Here is a 20,509-nt window from a genome sequence, read left to right on the forward strand (position 1 = left end):
GACCTCCCTAATGCTCTTGTGGCTGAATGGAAGCAAGTCCCCGCAGCAATGTTCCAACATCTAGTGGAAAGCTCTTCCCAGAAGAGTGGAGGCTGTTATAGCACCAAAGGGGGGACCAACTCCATATTAATGCCCTTGATTTTGGAATGAGATGGTCGGTGAGCAGGTGTCCACATTCATTTGGTCATGTAGTGTATATTTGATGCTGTTTGTAAAAATCATGCCACCATTTTAGTTATAGTTATAACATACTGTAGTCTAAAACCATTTTAGTTATAACACACTGTAGTCTAAAACCTTTAACTAGTATATTTGGGAACAGGACATAATGTCATATGTTCCAAATGGTTTCGTTATCAGAAATGACCAACTTCATGACATGACACTTACTTGGGTGACTTCCTCATGTCTCCTTTCCCGTTAAATTCGTAATCTATGCTGGAGATCCCCCTTAACAAAGCCTTGCCTTAGTCTATCCAGTGGACAAGCCTTCTGCCATGCCTGGATATTTTCAGAAAAAAGTACCAACACTTCAAAATTAAATATCACTTGGGATAATCTTCCAAAGACATTGACATTTATTCAAATAACAGATTGTACCTGTCCAGCTCCAGGTTCCCCAGAAGGACCAGACACCACCATCTCCTCAGACCAGGCTGAAGGACCAGACACCCCCATCTCCTCAGACCAGGCTGAAGGACCAGACACCACCATCTCCTCAGACCAGGCTGAAGGACCAGACACCACCATCTCCTCAGACCAGGCTGAAGGACCAGACACCACCATCTCCTCAGACCAGGCTGAAGGACCAGACACCACCATCTCCTCAGACCAGGTATATCAGGCTGAAGGACGAGAACAGTCACAATGCATTTCCAATTGCTCATTTTGAGCATCTGTAAATACAAAATTAATACCTTTTCTGCATTTGACATAATACCACTTACGATCGAGTAATCAAATGCAGTGTCTGTGGTAAAATATCATGTGTACTGGAAAGAAAACACATAAAGAATAAAACACAATGTTAATTACTCATTATAAATGTATGTTAGTGAAACATATTGTAAAGGGTGCGTGTTGGTGGCAGGGAAGTCAGGCGCAGGAGAACGAACTTGGTATAAACGGAATCGTTTAATAAGTGCTCACAAATTCCGAAAACCAACATATACAAAATAAAGGAAGTGGGTACCAAACCCGTCGCACACCAGAGCATAAATGCACCATTACATACAACAAACAATCACCGACAAGGACATGAGGGGAAGCAGAGGGTTAAATACACAACATGTAATTGATGGGATTGGAACCAGGTGTGATGGAAGACAAGACAAAACCAATGGAAAATGAAAAGTGGATCAGTGATGGCTAGAAGGCCGGTGACGTCGACCGCCGAACACCGCCCGAACAAGGAGAGGGACCGACTTTGGCGGAAGTCGTGACAATAATGAATAAACAATGTTAATTACTCATTATAAATGTAGGTTAGTAAAACATAATGTTAATTACTCATTATAAATGTATGTTAGTAAAACATAATGTTAATTACTCATTATAAATGTATGTTAGTAAAACATAATGTTAATTACTCATTATAAATGTATGTTAGTAAAACATAATGTTAATTACTCATTATAAATGTATGTTAGTAAAACATAATGTTAATTACTCATTATAAATGTATGTTAGTAAAACATAATTGTCACGTCCTGGCCAGTATAAGGGTTAATTGTCATTGTAGTTTGGTCAGGACGTGGCAGAGGGTATTTGGTTTACGTGGTTCGGGGTGGTGTGTTTGTTGTAGGGGATTTGATTTATGTATTCCGGGGTTTTTGGGCACTGTTCATTGTTTATGTATTTTTATGTTGATCTAGCTGGTTGTATGTCTATGTTTGGTTAATTGGGGTTGGGACTCTCAATTGAAGGCAGGTGTTGTCTATTTGCCTTTGATTGAGAGTCCCATATAGTAAGGTGTGTTTGTGTTTGTCTTTTGTGGGAGATTGTTTGTGAGCACTGCTTGTTGAGCCTGCCACACTGTTGTTAGTTGTGAGTATCATTTATTGTTTTGTTTTTTCTGTGGATGCCTTACTCTTTTTGTGAATTAAAAGAATGAGTATCCATATACCCGCTGCATTTTGGTCTTCCCTGCAACACCACAACATAATTTGTGACAGAATCTCCCACCAAACCAAGACCAAGCAGCGGAGAGAGGAGCGGCATGCTCAGTATATGGACTATGGGGAAGGCTGGACATGGACAGAAATAAGGTTGAGCGTTTCCAGGGCTATGGAGGAGTTTAGGAAACTCGAGAGGCAGCCCCAAAAAAAATTTTGGGGGGGGCACAAGGGCAGTTTTGTGGGGCAAGAATGGAGCCACAGGCCAGCTCCCCGCACTAGCCCGAAGGTGCGTGTTCCCAGTCTGGCATATCCAGTACCAGCACCACGCACCAGGCTTCAAGTGCGTCAGCCCAATCCGACTCGTCCTGTTCTCGCTCCCCGCACTAGCCTGGAGGTGCGTGTTCCCAGGCTGATAACCACAGTACCAGCACCACGCACCAGGCTGTCAGTGCGTCGGCTCAGTCAAGAGTCGCCAGAACTGCCCGTCAGTCAAGAGTCGCCAGAGCTGCCCATCAGTCAGGAGTCGCCAGAGCCGCCCGTCAGTCAGGAGTCGCCAGAGCCGCCCGTCAGTCAGGAGTCGCCAGAGCCGCCCGTCAGTCAGGAGTCGCCAGAGCCGCCCGCCAGTCAGGAGCCCAGCCGCCGTCAGTCAGGAGTCGCCAGAGCCGCCCGTCAGTCAGGAGTCGCCAGACCCGCCCGTCAGTCAGGAGTCGCCAGAGCCGCCCGTCAGTCAGGAGCCGCCAGAGCCGCCCGCCAGTCAGGAACCGCCAGAGCCACCCACTAGTCAGGAGCTGCCAGAGTGGCCAGACTGCCCGGAGATGCCAGAGTGGCCAGACTGCCCGGAGATGCCAGAGTGGCCAGACTGCCCGGGGATGCCAGAGTGGCCAGACTGCCCGGAGATGCCAGAGTGGCCAGACTGCCCGGAACTGCCAGAGTGGCCCGGCTGCCCGGAACTGCCAGAGTGGCCCGGCTGCCCTCCGGGTCTGCCAGAGTGGCCCGACTGCCCTCCGGGTCTGCCAGAGTGGCTCGACTTTCCCCCGGGTCTGCCAGAGTGGCCCGACTGTCCCCCGGGTCTGTCAGAGTGGCCCGACTGTCCCCTGGGTCTGCCAGAGTGGCCCGACTGTCCCCAGGGTCTGCCAGAGTGGCCCGACTGTCCCCCGGGTCTGCCAGAGTGGCCCGACTGTCCCCCGGGTCTGCCAGAGTGGCCTGTCTGCCCGGAACTGCCAGAACCAGAGCCACCTCCAGATATAGGTGGGTTGGGGAGGGGGGGTGTAGCACAGTGCCGTTGTTGACGGCAGCCACCCTCCCTTCCCTCCCTTTAGTTTAGGGGGAATTTTTGTTGTTGTTTGGGGTTTTTGTTTTTCTTGAGGTGCTTCCGGGGTTAGCACCTTTAGGGGGGGGGTACTGTCACGTCCTGGCCAGTATAAGGGTTAATTGTCATTGTAGTTTGGTCTGGACGTGGCAGAGGGTATTTGGTTTATGTGGTTCGGGGTGGTGTGTTTGTTGTAGGGGATTTTATTTATGTATTCCGGGGACTTTCAATTGAAGGCAGGTGTTGTCTATTTGCCTTTGATTGAGAGTCCCATATAGTAGGGTGTGTTTGTGTTTGTCTTTTGTGGGAGATTGTTTGTGAGCACTGCTTGTTGAGCCTGCCACACTGTTGTTAGTTGTGAGTATCATTTATTGTTTTGTTTTTTCTGTGGATGCCTTACTCTTTTTGTGAATTAAAAGAATGAGTATCCATATACCCGCTGCATTTTGGTCTTCCCTGCAACACCACAACATAATTAGTGACAATAATGTTAATTACTCATTATAAATGTATGTTAGTAAAACATAATGTTAATTACTCATTATAAATGTAGGTTAGTAAAACAAAATGTTAATTACTCATTATAAATGTATGTTAGTAAAAAATGATGATACTAGAACAGTGAAATCTGACCATGAGCATAAAGACACCACAATCACTGCTTTATGGTTCCAGGAAGTCCCTGTTTCAAGAGTTAATAGTTACAGTTACAAAATATGCAACAAAATATTTGAAATCAAATAATAACATTGAATGCAAAAAACACTCAATGCTAACTATTACCTTTAATAAAGTTCAGGTCAGTTGTTTCAGTCCATGTCCCAGTGACAAGCTGCTTTGCCAGTTCACTGAGAAACCAAGAGACCAAAAGTCATGTTATTAAATATAATCATATAAAAACTGTAGCCTCTATGAAGAACACAATGTCCAACACAGATGGGGGCATGGCGGCAGGTAGCCTAGTGGTTAGAGTGGAGGGACGGCAGGTAGCCTAGTGGTTAGAGTGGAGGGGAGGCAGGTAGCCTAGTGGTTAGTGGAGGGACGGCAGGTAGCCTAGTGGTTAGAGTGGAGGGACGGCAGGTAGCCTAGTGGTTAGAGTGGAGGGACGGCAGGTAGCCTAGTGGTTAGAGTGGAGGGGAGGCAGGTAGCCTAGTGGTTAGAGTGGAGGGGAGGCAGGTAGCCTAGTGGTTAGAGTGGAGGGGAGGCAGGTAGCCTAGTGGTTAGAGTGGAGGGGTGGCAGGTAGCCTAGTGGTTAGAGTGGAGGGGAGGCAGGTAGCCTAGTGGTTAGAGTGGAGGGGAGGCAGGTAGCCTAGTGGTTAGAGTGATTTGATTTGATTGTATTTGGATCTCTTTTAGTCCCCATTTGGACTAATCTTCCAAGAGTCCTTAAATATTAAAATACAATTTATATACGAACACATTTTCACATATAACACACTATTACAAACATAATATACTAACGTAATAAAAATAAATAATCAATCTAAAAAATATTGATTCTTCATCTACTATAGTCCCACAACATTTCTGTGTATTATATTTAAATTGTTTTAAAATAATGTTTAAATGTATATATTGAAAGGTTTCTGGTTTGCTCAGTTAATTTATTCCATTTCTTTATTGCTCTAAATCGAAATGTTCTTTTGCCTATTTCTCTTTTCTGTCTGGATAACGCATAGATGGTGGACAATCTATTCCTAGTATTTACGGAATGTCTGTCTCTTACCAACTGATTGCCGTTGTGAATTGTACTTGGCCGTTTTAAATGATGTATATTATGAAATAAAATAAGCATGTTTTTTTCAATTATCTTGTCGATTGATGACCAACCAAGAACATTGCGTATGACTGCAACAGAAAAACCATATCTCGACCGTAAAACAATCCTTGCTGCTTTGTTCTGTGCAATCTGCAGCCTCCTAACTTCACTTGATGATGCATTTCCCCAGACCACAGAACAGTAGTTCACTTGACTCTCAATTAAAGCTTGTGTTATTTGCTTAAGAATTTTTCCTGGTAAATATTTAGCTATCCTTCTGATTATGCATGCTGTTTTAATAATTTTTTTACATAGATGAGTTATTTGAGATGACCATGATAAGCAGTTGTCTAGCTGCACTCCTAATAGTTTGGTTTCTGCCACTTCTTCAATTTGTACTCCTCCCATACTTAATTGTATCCCATGCTGTTTTAGCCTTTTCCTAGTGGAACAGACCAACATAACTTTGGTTTTCTTGGTGTTTAAAACAAGTTTATTCTGGCAAACCCACTCCCTAATATTCTCCAAATCTCCTTGTAAAGCTTGCTGTACCTGTTGAACCGATTGTCCTGCTGCATAAATTGTAGTATCATCTGCAAATATAGTAGCTTGAGTTACAGCTAGGGCATAGGAAAGGTCGTTGGTATATATTAAATAAAGAAGTGGCCCAAGGCAGCTGCCCTGCAGTATTCCACAGTTTAAAGCATGAGGGGAAGAAAATGAACCATTGATATAGGTGGACTGTTTCCTGTCAGTTAGATATGACTGTACCCAATTCAATGCTACCTCCTTAAAACCATAATGCATTAATTTTGTCAAAATTATCTCATGATCCACTAAATCAAATGCTGCACTGAAATCTAAAAATAGTACCCCCACAAACTTGCCATTATCCATAGCATTGAGCCACTGGTCAGTCATGTCAACCAATGCAGTGGTAGTGGAATGATTTTTGCGATAAGCATGCTGATTGGCTGTAATCAGATCATTATTTTCCATGTACTCCCATATTTGTCTACTCACAATACCCTCCAATATCTTACTGAGTGTAGGGAGTAGACTAATTGGTCGACTATTGGCAGGAGTAGCGGGTTCTTTGCAGTCTTTTGGAATAGGACAAAGTTTAGCATGCTTCCATACATTTGCAAACATCCCCTTTTCCAGTGACCAATTAAATATGTATCTCAGTGGAACTGCAATCTGGGGAGCAGCACAGCGAAGCAAAAAATTGTCCATAAGATCATAACCTGTAGATTTCCCATCAGGTAATGACTTCAAAAGGTTTAACACCTCCTCCACTGACACCGTTTGCAGACTAAAAGAGCAGATCTTGTTGCTCATAATATGATCATCAATCCATTGGACAATAGCTTGTTTGGAAGAATGTATGTTTACATTGTTGCTCAGTAAATTAATTTTCTTTGTGAAAAAATCTGCAAAATGATTGGCAATATCAACTGGTTTTGTTATTATTCTCCCGTCAACCTCCACACTAGATGGGCATGATGAGATAGATGTACCAAGTAAACCCTTAACTGTATTCCATACCTTTTTAGAATCATTTTTACAATCAATAAAAGCATTGTTGAAAAATAACTTTTTTTTCCTTCGATTCAATTTAACTGCATAATTACGAAATGTTCTATAATTTTGTTCATCAATTTCTAGTTTTGACTTGGCTGCTAAGACTTTTAACATATTTCTTTGAGAAAAAGCCTCAACCAGTTCAGCATCAATCCATGGAGATGGACGAGCACCAACTGTACTCTTTCTTATAGGGGCATGATGGTCCATAACCTCAGTGAGCAAATCAATAAAACATTCTGTAGCGTGATTTAAATCATCCTCTAGATAAATCAGCTCCCAGGGTACAGCAGCCAAATCATTTAGAAATAGCTCATAATTAAATGTTTTAAAATTTCTCTTGACCACAATCCTAGGGGGTTTCTTTGGAACCTTGGTGTTCATGGTTATGGTCACAATATTATGGTCTGTCCAGCCCACTGGCATTGATCTGGCTTTTAAGCATTGCGATGGTATATTACAGAAAATCAGATCAATGCATGTGTCTGAACGATGACCCAACTTAATTGATGATCTAGTAGTATCATTAACCATTTGTTTCAAACCACAGTTCTCCGCATATCTCATCAATTTTGTTCTATTCAAATTATTGTGATCCTTCCAATTTATATTAAAATCACTCAAAATAAATACATCTCTGTTGCTATCTGTGGCCTTGTCAAACCCAGTGCATAAGTCATCCAAATAGGACACCTTAGAGCTAGGAGGTCTGTACACACATCCCACCAATATGGCTGCCTGGTGAGGCAGATGTACTTGAGCCCATAGTGCCTCTACTTGACATACATTAAGGTCATCCCTCCTCTTAAAAGGTATCTGATTCTGAATATACAGTGCTACACCCCCACCATTCCTATTCCTGTCCCTTCTAAGTAAACTATATCCATGAATGTTAATTTGCCCATCATTTACAGATGCATCTAAATGCGTTTCGGTCAAGGCCAAAATATGAATATTATTTATCTTGACCAAGTTAAAAACCTCATGTATTTTGTTAGGAAGGCTACATACATTAACCTGAGCTATATGCAACCCTTTCCTTGTCAAGTGAAGATCAATAGAGAATGTATTCGTTATAGTTGAAGTTGTCATGATACACTACAACAACACAAACCCAGATTTGAACATTAAATTTAAATAGCCAGGGAGTTACTCTAGAGTCCCGATACAATTGCCCGCTGATATAAAGTTTATCCATCACCATGGAGACTTGTTGATTCAGGCAACGCTTTTCCTTCATGATGGGAAAAGCGTGGAGAAGTGATCATTCATTCCAAAATCAGTGTTTCTGAGTTCTCTGCCCATGTTCTTCGTCATTTCCTTTTGCTTAATTTTGTCAAAACATGCAATAACAGCCGTTGGCCTATTTCCAGAGGCCTTACCTATTCTATGGACTCTGGAGAAAGTGACATCACGCACAACATCAGTGGGCAGTTTCAGCTGAGTTGACATAAAGTCTCGGACTGTGTCCTCACAGCCTCTGCTGTTGTCATTCTCCGGTATCCCTGAAAATATTAGATTGTCCCGCATTGATCGACACTGTACATCAAGCAAGGTTTCTTTAAGTTGTTTGTTCTCCCTTTGCACCACCTCCGCCTTGCTATGAATAGAGTCTACAGTACCTTTCAGCGCCGTGTTCTCTTTCCTTAGATCATCAATCTGACGTTGGCTGAATTCTAGACTAGCACATAATGCATTGATGTCCTCTCGTAATATATCCAAGATATCAAGTTTGGCAAGCCTTTCATTGATGGATTTTAACAAGTCAACATCCATATCTGTAAACCTCTCCCCACTCGCCCTCTTACTAGGGGATGGTTTGGTTCCATCGCTGATACCTATTGGCCAACTTGGTTTTGTTTTGTTGATTGGGTTGGTTGGTTGTCTTTAACAACGATGATGCTGGAATCCTCTGAAACCAGCGACATGTTTCTTTGAGTTCATAAGTATCTCTCATCAGCTCTTCAATGGATTCTGAATCATCCAGCATGTTTACAGGCAGAGTTAAACACTGCGCTCTGATACACTCAGACGAGAGTGCTCTGAAATCGGAGTAGATAGCCAGAGCAGGTTTATGAAATCACCCGAATGTCCATTGAGAAAGCACAACGACTATACCATTTAGCTAAGAATGACGGGAATAATCAAGTCAATAAACGTTGGGTAGTTAGTTAGATAGAATATAGAGAATATACTGGCAAGTTTGATGTATAAGTAGCCAACTAACGTTAGGTAGCTAGTTAACATACCGGTACATACTACTGTAATAACATGCTAACAAATTGTCAGCCAAAATAACGTGTAAAGTAACTTATTTGAAGAGTCATTACTTTATTACATTGCGCAACATTTTCTTAACATTCGTCATAATTAGTTAGAGCAAAGAATTTGTATCGGCTCTAGTTGGACTGCATATTTTAGCAATTTTCTTAAAATCTGAAAAGCCACGCCCAGGTCGCAGTTGTAAATGAGAACTTGTTCTCAACTGGCCTACCTGGTTTATGAAGAATTGCATTATGGGCCCTAAAAATCACAGAAATAGTGGCCACTGCTCGTATACTTCGTATTATGGCGAATTTAGTACGACATCCAGGAACTTTTGGCATACTAACTACATCATACTATGACCAATAAGCACACTATATACTCAGTTAACATCACAAATAGTACAGTTAGTATGAGTATTCTAACACAGCTCAGGTCTCTGGGCTGCCATTTTGTTTCTGTTTAAATCCTAGGTTTTAAAAAAGCCACACATCAATCAATCAGTCAATCTGCAGTTGAAACAATAACAAATCTGTCATTCCACCACTGTTTTGGTAATAAGATGATTATGGGGTTGGAGAAATGTAACTATAGACAGACCTATGGATGCAAGGACTGACCATCCATGATATCAACATTATAGTTTTAACCATGTTGAGGCTATACAGTGTTGATTTACATTGTTTCTAAACATTGGAGTAAAAAAAAGCTTATTTGGGGTTGTGATGGGGTACAACAGTTGAACTAAGCTCATGAGGCATGTGTTATATTCTTCAAGAATCAATGGCTATAAATAAATTATTAAATCCAAATATTGATGTAGCAATTGCAGATTTCCCCTTTAACACCACACATCAGTTCAACAACTGCAGAGTTTGTGCCTCTGTATTTAAGACAGTACTTACTAGTGTTAATCAGGGAACGGTTTCTCAAAACCACCTTATGGCTAAGTTCACCGTTAGAACCATTGGATGCCTTAAGATGCGTTTGGGAAACCGGGACCAGATATCCAGTTTCCTCCTCTTCTTCCACCTCCCTTTTCGATGTAACAGTCATCTCCTCCTCATCCTCTTTCACTCCATAAACTGGATCCTCCTCTTCTTTTACTGTAACATCCTCCTCCTCTTTCACTCTGAACGCGTCTTTTTCTTCTTTCACAGTAACGCCCTCACCATCTACTTCTTGTTTTACTGTGACATCCTCCTCCGCTTTCACTCTGAACGCGTCTTTTTCTTCTTTCACAGTAACGGCCTCACCCTCTACTTCTTGTTTTACTGTGATGTTCTCTTCTTTAGAAGCAGGAGAGTAGCTTAGTGACCGCATGGTCGGGATGTTAGCTAGCTAGGCTAATGCTAACTTAACCAGCCCGCTAGCTGAATAATAACAACAACACCGTAAATATGAAATTAAATCGGATATTTACCTAGACGACAGAAGTGGTTTTAAAACACAGTTGCTATTATACACTAACGCGTCTAAAGAGTTTTATTGGTTCGGCTATTTTGTCTAGCAAGATACCGAGGGCTGAATAACTGTTGCTGCTGTTGAAAGAAGCGTTCCGTCCACTACATTATACGTCACACCAACAGCATCGCCTTAAAATCCCAGACCGCCATCTGCTGACTGGAGTGGGTAACGCAGTTGAGTAAAATGTACATTTAATTTTCAGACAAAAAGTTAAAGGGTAGGAATAAGGGACAACGCTGGTCCTAAAATATTCATTAGCCCCCCCTAAATAAATCAATATCAGTCAATATATTTTTTCTGTGATTTATTTTTTTCGTCAACCGTTCCATCGCATCTTAAACTTCTTACCAGGCCGGCACTAGGACCGGGGGAGGCTGCTGCTGCACTAGTGACTGTTAGACTTTCTTCAGCAAAGATGGCGGACAGAAATACGAGGAGAGAGGGGTACCCCTACACAGAACTGAACTGGATCAAAGATGGAGGACAGAAATACTAGGAGAGAGGGGTACCCCTACACAGAACTGAACTGGATCAAAGATGGCAGACAGAAACACTAGGAGAGAGGGGTACCCCTACACAGAACTGAACACGATCAGAGATGGCGGACAGAAATATTAGGAGAGAGGGGTACCCCTACACAGAACTGAACTGGATCAAAGATGGTGGACAGAAATACTAGGAGAGAGGGGTACCCCTACACAGAACTGAACTGGATCAAAGATGGAGGACAGAAATACTAGGAGAGAGGGGTACCCCTACACAGAACTGAACTGGATCAAAGATGGAGGACAGAAATACTAGGAGAGAGGGGTACCCCTACACAGAACTGATCTGGATCAAAGATGGAGGACAGAAATACTAGGAGAGAGGGGTACCCCTACACAGAACTGAACTGGATCAAAGATGGCGGACAGAAATACTAGGAGAGAGGGGTACCCCTACACAGAACTGATCTGGATCAAAGATGGCGGACAGAAATACTAGGAGAGAGAGGGTACCCCTACACAGAACTGAACTGGATCAAAGATGGAGGACAGAAATACTAGGAGAGAGGGGTACCCCTACACAGAACTGAACTGGATCAAAGATGGCGGACAGAAATACTAGGAGAGAGGGGTACCACTACACAGAACTGAACTGGATCAAAGATGGCGGACAGAAATACTAGGAGAGAGGGGTACCCCAACACAGAACTGAACTGGATCAAAGATGGCGGACAGAAATACTAGGATGGAAGCAAATGTAAGGGATTATAATGTCATAACGAATCATGCAAAAAACATGTACAGTTGACAGGAATGTTAGTTAATGTAGAGACAAACGATTATGCTTTTTTAAAAGTTAATTTACGAAAATTGCGATTTAGCCAGCTAGCTGACTAGCTAACATTAGCCAGCTAACTGACGAGCTAACATTAGCCTGCTAGCTGACTAGCTAACATTAGCCTGCTAGCTGACTAGCTAACATTAGCCAGCTAGCTGACTAGCTAACATTAGCCAGCTAGCTGACTAGCTAACATTAGCCAGCTAGCTGACTAGCTTTATGGGTGTTGTGACATGAGTATGAAATTGTACTTCTGGTTGTTTTAGGGACTCCTGAAACAACCAGCAAACCAGGCTGTCGTTTTGTGAAACTGTGGATGTATAAAATCTAGCTAGATGAAGATTTCACTGCAAATTGAATGTACAATTTTGTAAGCTTGCCTTGCTGATATTTGCCATGCAGATAGATGAAATAACGTAGCTAGCTATGTTCTTGCTTATTGTGCAGTGGATGATTAAAATACCTGTATGCCTATGGATGTGTAGCTAGCTATCTAGCCGATCTGTGTATGGACCCAAACGTTTGGTATACATATTAGTTCAGAACCTATGAACCTCAGCTATCATAGCCAGTTGTATCAACTTCAAAACAGCCTGAATGACATTAATGAAGCCTATGGATTGAGTAGAATATAATATCATGTTGTACCAAGGATGCAAGTCGTATATACATGTAGTTATTACCATGCATGAGATCCCCACATTGTAGCCTGTACATTTAATATATTCACTGATCATGTACTCTACCTTGGCAAATAAAGGTGCGGTTTAGGTATGAATGTCTTTGAGATTATTTTTCAGTCATATCCAATACCAGGAGTATCAAATTCCAGTCTTTGAATGACGCTGTGTCTGCATGTATGTATTACAATTATACACTTCGACAGTGTTTACCAATCTTGGTCCTGGGACATCAATGGTTACACATTGTAACTAATAGACTAGAAACAGGATTTAACTAGTTAGTTCATATATACAGAAATATAATGTTAAAAAAACAGAACACTACACTTCCTATGCATCATGTAAATACTCTAACACTGGTTAATCTCAACATCTAATGCCCTTCATCTGCATTGATCTGATAAACACAGGATAGGTGGAGTATTTCATCAAATTAGACTTAATTTCAACCAGTAGAGAAAGTGAAACACTTTATTGAAAAGCTCATTATACAAGTGTTATAAATACAAGTTCAATCTGTCCTTCAATGCACATCTGCTGTGTATTATAAAAACAGAGGAAGAAAGAGGAGGTGGTGAGAGAGGTGTAAAAGACAGAAAGGGAAAGAGGTAAGCACATAGGAGCAGGGAAGGCAGCACATGATTAATGAATCACAGTGCTACATAAATATTCTCTCAGTTCATCACAATTACATAATAGTGTCTCTCGTCGGCCCAAAGGTTCTTAAAAGCAGGTGAGGTGGTGAGGATGGGACTGGGGGTTGGCATCCTCTCACATCAAAACATACCTGCAGACGAGAGACAGATGGTGTTTTTGTTTTTATTTTAACATTGTTAGTCATCAATCAGGAGGTGAAATGCAAAACTGACCTTTGATCATTAACTCTGGGACTACTGCATCTCTATCTGTATTTCAGTGTAAAGCATCTCTTTAATAATACTTCCTGTATAATATAAACTGACCTGGGATCATTAACTCTGGGACTACTGCATCTCTATCTGTATTTCAATGTAAAGCATCTCTTTAATAATACTTCCTGTATAATATAAACTGACCTGGGATCATTAACTCTGGGACTACTGCATCTCTATCTGTATTTCAATGTAAAGCATCTCTTTAATAATACTTCCTGTATAATATAAACTGACCTGGGATCATTAACTCTGGGACTACTGCATCTCTGTCTGTATTTCAATGTAAAGCATCTCTTTAATAATACTTCCTGTATAATATAAACTGACCTGGGATCATTAACTCTGGGACTACTGCATCTCTGTCTGTATTTCAATGTAAAGCATCTCTTTAATAATACTTCCTGTATAATATAAACTGACCTGGGATCATTAATTCTGGGACTACTGCATCTCTATCTGTATTTCAATGTAAAGCATCTCTTTAATAATACTTCCTGTTGACCTGACCAAGTGACCTCTCACCTCTGATCATGCTGTGCCCTCTATGTAGCCAGTTCAGATGCAGGAGGTGTTCACCGACACAGCTGATATAACCTAGAGGATTTAGGGAGAAGAGGAGAGAGGGATGAAGTGAAGGAGAGAGACTGTTATTGAGAAAATAAGGTCGTTAAAGCGACAGTGTTCAACAGGAATCTGTGTGTGACCTCACCTGGTGTCCACACCACACTAAGTGGCTGCAGAGTACTTTATGCTGAAAAACATGAACGGACCAACAAGGACAAACAATACAGTGTAGTTATAGAAATAATGAAGTGTCTTACTATTCTCCATGGTTGGCCCTCTTGCCTATTCTTTGAAGGTGGAAGGAGCCACAGTTATACACCTGAACCTGCTTACTGCACAACACAATCCATCAATCAGATTGATACATGAGTGTGTAGGTGTGGGTTATAGGGTGTCTAATTGTTCTACATTTTTTCAATATGGGTGATTTAAAATAGCCTGTTTTGTTTTTGCACAGACATCACACCCTTACCTAAACAGCACCCTCACCTGAGAAGTAGAAATCAAAGGGAGAGAAACTGTGAATTTTATAACTGCAGTTGACATAGCTCAGTAAATGGAAGAATACTCTTATTGCAATGTGAATGGCTCTTAAAAGAGCCTTTGGTTGTGCATAGTGTAGTCTATGGTGTTGCCAGGGAACAGCACCCTCTTTGAAGAAGTAGGAGGTGAAGATCTCCTGCACACGGATTGCCTCTCTTGCTGCGTTGTTGGACCCCATCCTTGAAACATCCTGCAGAGCAGCAGTGTCCTCCTCTGGCACACGGCGGCGAGCTGCAGATCCCCTCCTTGTCCTCGTGTCCATCCTCATGAAGTTACGCAGGACACAGGTAGCCTTCACACACCTGAATTCCTCCAGGAGGCAGTCCCAGATGACCCTGGTCATCCAACCTTGCAGTGTCCTACACGTTAACTGTAGGCAATCGTTTTGAAGGAATCTCCAGTTACAAGGTATCTGTAGGAATATGGAAGACAATGTAATTATTAGACTTTTACATCACCAGGTCATTGTGGATTACTGAAGTATAATATCCCTGATAACAAATCATGATAACATTGGATTGATAGATGCATGGGCACATATGTACATGTGTAGCATGTGACAATAACAGGATCATATCAAGGATGGCATCACAAATGAATACATAAATACCACTTGAAGCTTGATGATGAGTTGATTATTTGAATCAGCTGTGCAGTGTGAAGGCAAAAACATCAATGTGCCCCTCTGAGTCCCCAGGACTGAGAACCACTGCTCTTCATTGGGACCTCTTCATATGTAGACTGGCTTTCATAGAGCTCTTTATCTGAGGACAGAAAACCTCACAAGAAACAGACTTCATTATAGTCAAATTACACCACACTGAATATTATGTTACTATTATCTCCGTCCTCACTTCTAGGGACAGGAACTACACAAAAGTACCTGCCCTATCCAGAATAGCCTCCTCTCTCACTGACAGTTGGGGCTGCTATCCTTTCACCCTCCTCCATGGCTGTTAGCTAGCTACCTACAAATGCATTTGGAGTTTGTTTTTTACAGTGATAAATACATCAAGATAGCTAATATGAAGTTAGCTAGCTGGTGATATTTAATTATATCTATACAGAATGTGATATTTAATTCTATCTAGCTATCTATCTATACAGAATGTGTAGTTGGCTAGATAGCTAGCTCATTTAGCAGCTCATTTGAGTTAGCCTGCACTGTAGCTAGTTAGCTAATAATACATCGTTGTTTTTTACATTTTCAAAATCTATTTACTTACTTGAATAGGTTCTTCCAGCCATGTGGACAACTGGAAACATGGCAGCAAAGTTTGTCACCAGAGTGTTTTAGAGGATATTACTATTGAACTATGTACCCATTTAATAACCAGACCTTCATACAAACTTGCTCTGCTGAATTCTTGATGGAGTCACAATGGGCGGCCTAAGAGGCATCTAGTCCATCTGCTGACTGGACGCAGTTCAGTAAAATGTACATTTTATCTTCAGACAACAAGTTAAAGTGTAGGAAGCATGAGTTTTTACTCACCAGTGTAACAACACAGTGTGGTTAAAGACTTAGTAACCTAGTTGTAGTCATGATCTGGTTACCTATAAGTACAAACAGTTATGTTTTTGCGTTGTTACATATTTCTTAACTTATTTCTTGATATCTTCTAAACTACCCACAGTGTCTAGACTACCTCTTTTGTATAAATGCCCTTCAGAATCCAAACACAGTATTGCCACGCAGCAAAATGTTGCGTATAATCTTTCAAGTCAGCCTGATAAAATATTGAACAATTTGTGTACAAAGATATCTTGAAATGTGATATTAGGCCTGTATGGCAGTACTGTTACTGTATGGCAGTACTGTATTGGCTAGTGCTTTCTCCAATCTGTTCTGTTCTGTTCTGTTCCTGTCTGTTCTGTCACTCTCTGTTCTGTTCTGTTCCTCTCTGTTCTGTTCTGTTCCTCTCGGTTCTGTTCTGCTCCTCTCTGTTCTGTTCTGTTCTGTTCTGTTCCTCTCTGTTCTGTTCTGTTCCTCTCTGTTCTGTTCTGCTCCTCTCTGTTCTGTTCTGTTCTGCTCCTCTCTGTTCTGTTCCTCTCTGTTCTGTTCCTCTCTGTTCTGTTCCTCTCTGTTCTGTTCCTCTCTGTTCTGTTCTGCTCCAAAGTTTATCTCAATACTTTGTTAAATACCCTTTGTTGGCAATGACACAGGTCAAACGTTTTCTGTAAGTCTTCACAAGGTTTTCACACACTGTTGCTGGTATTTTGGCCCATTCCTCCATGCAGACCTCCTCTAGAGCAGTGATGTTTTGGGGCTGTCGCTGGGCAACACGATAACAAAGTATTGAGATAAACTTTTGTTATTGACCAAAAACTTATTTTCACCATAATTTGCAAATAAATTAATTAAAAATCCTACAATGTGATTTTCAGGAATTTGTTTTCTCATTTTGTCTGTCATAGTTGAAGTGTACCTATGATGAAAATTACAGGCCTCTCATCTCTTTAAGTGGGAGAACTTGCACAATTGGTGGCTGACGAAATACTTTTTTGCCCCACTGTAATTATATTCCCAGTATTACTTCATCAAATCTCTAGTAATCGATTATACACACATACAATTCATCATATTTTCATATATTCACAGAATCCATATTAAACGTAAGTAATTCTTAGGTACTCATGACAACCATTCCATTTGCTTTTTCAAGGACTCTCCACAGCTACGAAGCAGCTCTCCAAACATACTCCCAGCAGAACAAAAAAATTAACTTTTGTTTCCCGGACAATGACCGGATCGTCAACGGTTCTCTAACCTCCCAGAGACCACGGCAAAATCAAGCCTCCCAGGAACAATAGACCTTCTGCTGCTTTCTAAATTATCATCCCGCTCTCAATACCACCCCGTGATCTTCTATGATGGGCAGTGAAGGAACCCCAAGATAACGTTATATCAAAGCTTATTATCCACATGTCAATCATCTGATTAAGCATATTTCTATATGAGGAACTATAGATCTATCTCTGTGGAACGACAGACCGACCTCTAGGAGGAACGACAGACCGACCTCTAGGAGGAACGACAGACCGACCTCTAGGAGGAACGACAGACCGACCTCTAGGAGGAACGACAGATCGACCTCTAGGAGGAACGACAGATCGACCTCTAGGAGGAACGACAGATCGACCTCTAGGAGGAACGACAGATCGACCTCTGAGAGGAACGACAGATCGACCTCTGAGAGGAACGACAGATCGACCTCTGAGAGGAACGACAGATCGACCTCTGAGAGGAACGACAGATCGACCTCTGAGAGGAACGACAGATCGACCTCTGAGAGGAACGACCGATCGACCTCTGAGAGGAACGACCGATCGACCTCTGAGAGGAACGACCGATAGATCTCTAGGAGGAACGATAGACCTCTAGGAGGAACGATAGACCTCTAGGAGGAACGATAGACCTCTAGGAGGAACGATAGACCTCTAGGAGGAACGATAGACCTCTAGGAGGAACGATAGACCTCTAGGAGGAACGATAGACCTCTAGGAGGAACGATAGACCTCTAGGAGGAACGATAGACCTCTAGGAGGAACTATAGACCTCTAGGAGGAACTACAGATCTCTGTGAGGAACTACAGATCTCTGTGAGGAACTACAGATCTCTGTGAGGAACTACAGATCTCTGTGAGGAACTACAGATCTCTGTTACTATCCAAACTTCAGATTAAGACAGTCACACAACTCTCATATCACAGTCACACAATGCTATTCCCAAACATACCTAATAAATTAGTTGTTTTTCAACAATATTTTAACCTGCAGGAATATTTTCACATTTCTATGTCATGGTTAGTTCCTAGGATAATATAACTCATACATTTACATCTTTCAATACTTCTAAAATGGGGTAAAGGTTTAAAACAATTACAGATACACCTTACTATCTTATACTATATCATAAATGGTCTTAACTAGTAAACACAGATTCTAGTTTTCATCCAGTTTGCACAGATAGCGGACTCAGCCTCAGATTCTGACTGGGCCCTGTTAACACCACACAGGAATACACACTCAGAGCCTACGAGGATTTTCTAAAAACTCCACTTTGCGTGCTTCGCTCACCTCTTTCTTTTTTAAACTACGTTCGAGATGTGGTATCCACTCGGTTCGCTGCCTCTCAGATCAAAGGTGGGTTCATCTGCTCTGTTCCCCAAGTGTGGTCTCACTGAGATCCCAAGTTAGAAGGATCCCTGGTGCACCATTTACCCAGGTCATCAGGAGCAGTCACCAAGTCAAGATTCACATCCCCAAATGTGGTTGTTAATTTTTTTATTATCAATTGAGACAAACTTATCACACAAGTCAGAGTTATTCTTAAACTAAATCTTTAATCACTTAATAAGGGTCAATACAACGCACAAATATAGGGTGAATCAATTGAGTGCTCTACGATAATGATGGCTGGTCGACAAATCACCCCCAGATGATTCGTTGAGAGATGAATCACCCCCAGATGATTCGTTAAAAGATGAATCACCCCCAGATGATTCGTTGAGAGCCACGAGACAAAAGTACAAAGGTCTTTTACAGCCAAGATACACCCCTTTCAACCTACATGACCAACAACAGATGTATAGAATGGGTCACAAGGTTAAGATTTGTATGAAAGATACTTATAATTCTCAGCAGACAGTATCTGCTGTAAAAACAGTACTCTTTGTGTAGAGACCAGGGTCTGGCCCTGGGGTCATCTCTCCCTGGTACCATATAGAACAGAAACATTAACTCATGCTCTGGAATGCGGTCTCTTTAGGTTTTATCACCCAAAAGACATTGTAAATCTCCTGTCAGTGTTTTCTCCCAGAGGCCCATCCTCAGTAGAACACACAGACAATAGTTCTAAGAACCCTCTATTCTGTTGCATAAAACAACCATTTGATGCAATAAAAGTATTATAACATAATCATGCAGTTTTGTTCTCAGTGTCCACTGAAAGTTGACTAGTAACAACAACTGGGACCTAAAAGACACCCACCATGAGACCCACTATATCTGCCCAAGAAGAGGCAAAAAAAGAAAACCCCACACCAAACTTAAAGACAGGAAGTAAACCAAAATGGTGGAGCAACTAAAGGTGTTGACTCTCCACATCTATCAAGACAACTGGAGCACTGGGCCAGACACTCTTAAATAGAACCTGGACCGGCTCAGGTGAAACACCATCCCACTAACGAGATGGACAAGCCAGCACATGTGTAACACATACTGACTAACGAGGTGACACCAATCAGTGCGTCCTACGTGCTAACGAGCTAGACGGGCTAACGAGCTAGACGGGCTGACGAGCTAGACGTGCTGACGAGCTAGACGTGCTGACGAGCTAGACGTGCTAACGAGCTAGACGTGCTAACGGGCTAGACGTGCTAACGGGCTAGACGTGCTAACGAGCTAGACGTGCTAACGAGCTAGACGTGCTAACGAGCTAGACGTGCTAACGGGCTAGACGTGCTAACGGGCTAGACGTGCTAACGGGCTAGACGTGCTAACGAGCTAGACGTGCTAACGAGCTAGACGTGCTAACCTCAAAACATAAATGGAAAAACCAAAGACTGTAACACCTTAAGAGAATGCTTACCACTAACAGAAAACAACTTCCAACTTCCATTTCACATTATAATCAACTACAATGCTTCACCTTCACCAATATAAACATGGTGTCCACTGGCTGTCAACAATTCAAGACAATATATATATTCTAGAACTCTAGTCTTCCTAAAACTCACTAGCTTCTAGAACTCTCGTCTCCTTGGAACGAGCCCAAACAAAACTCATCTCCAATACGGAAAAACGTGCAGTCAAAATAAGATCCATGGCAACTCACTGGCTAAACACAAAACACAAATATTTTTGACTGCCCACCCTTGAGACAATCAGAAACTAAATTGTCCTCACCATGGACACAAGCACCAGAAACGCTGTTGTTTTGACAAGTAGCAATAAATCACTGATATCGATTAGGGGG

At 41.8% G+C, this 20,509-nt stretch overlaps 1 long non-coding RNA gene across 1 annotated transcript; it reads right to left on the reverse strand.

The window, feature by feature from the left end:
• Window positions 1-425: 425 nt before the first annotated feature.
• LOC115182020 (uncharacterized) lies at window positions 426-673 on the reverse strand. Its single transcript, XR_003873594.1, has 2 exons — window positions 601-673; window positions 426-501 (listed from the first exon to the last, which is right to left on the reverse strand). It is a non-coding gene; the product is annotated as an uncharacterized LOC115182020 (long non-coding RNA).
• Between the last annotated feature and the right edge of the window lie 19,836 nt (window positions 674-20,509).

Source organism: Salmo trutta, unplaced genomic scaffold (genome assembly GCF_901001165.1).
Source record: "Salmo trutta unplaced genomic scaffold, fSalTru1.1, whole genome shotgun sequence".
In the NCBI taxonomy this organism is placed as follows: domain Eukaryota; kingdom Metazoa; phylum Chordata; class Actinopteri; order Salmoniformes; family Salmonidae; genus Salmo; species Salmo trutta.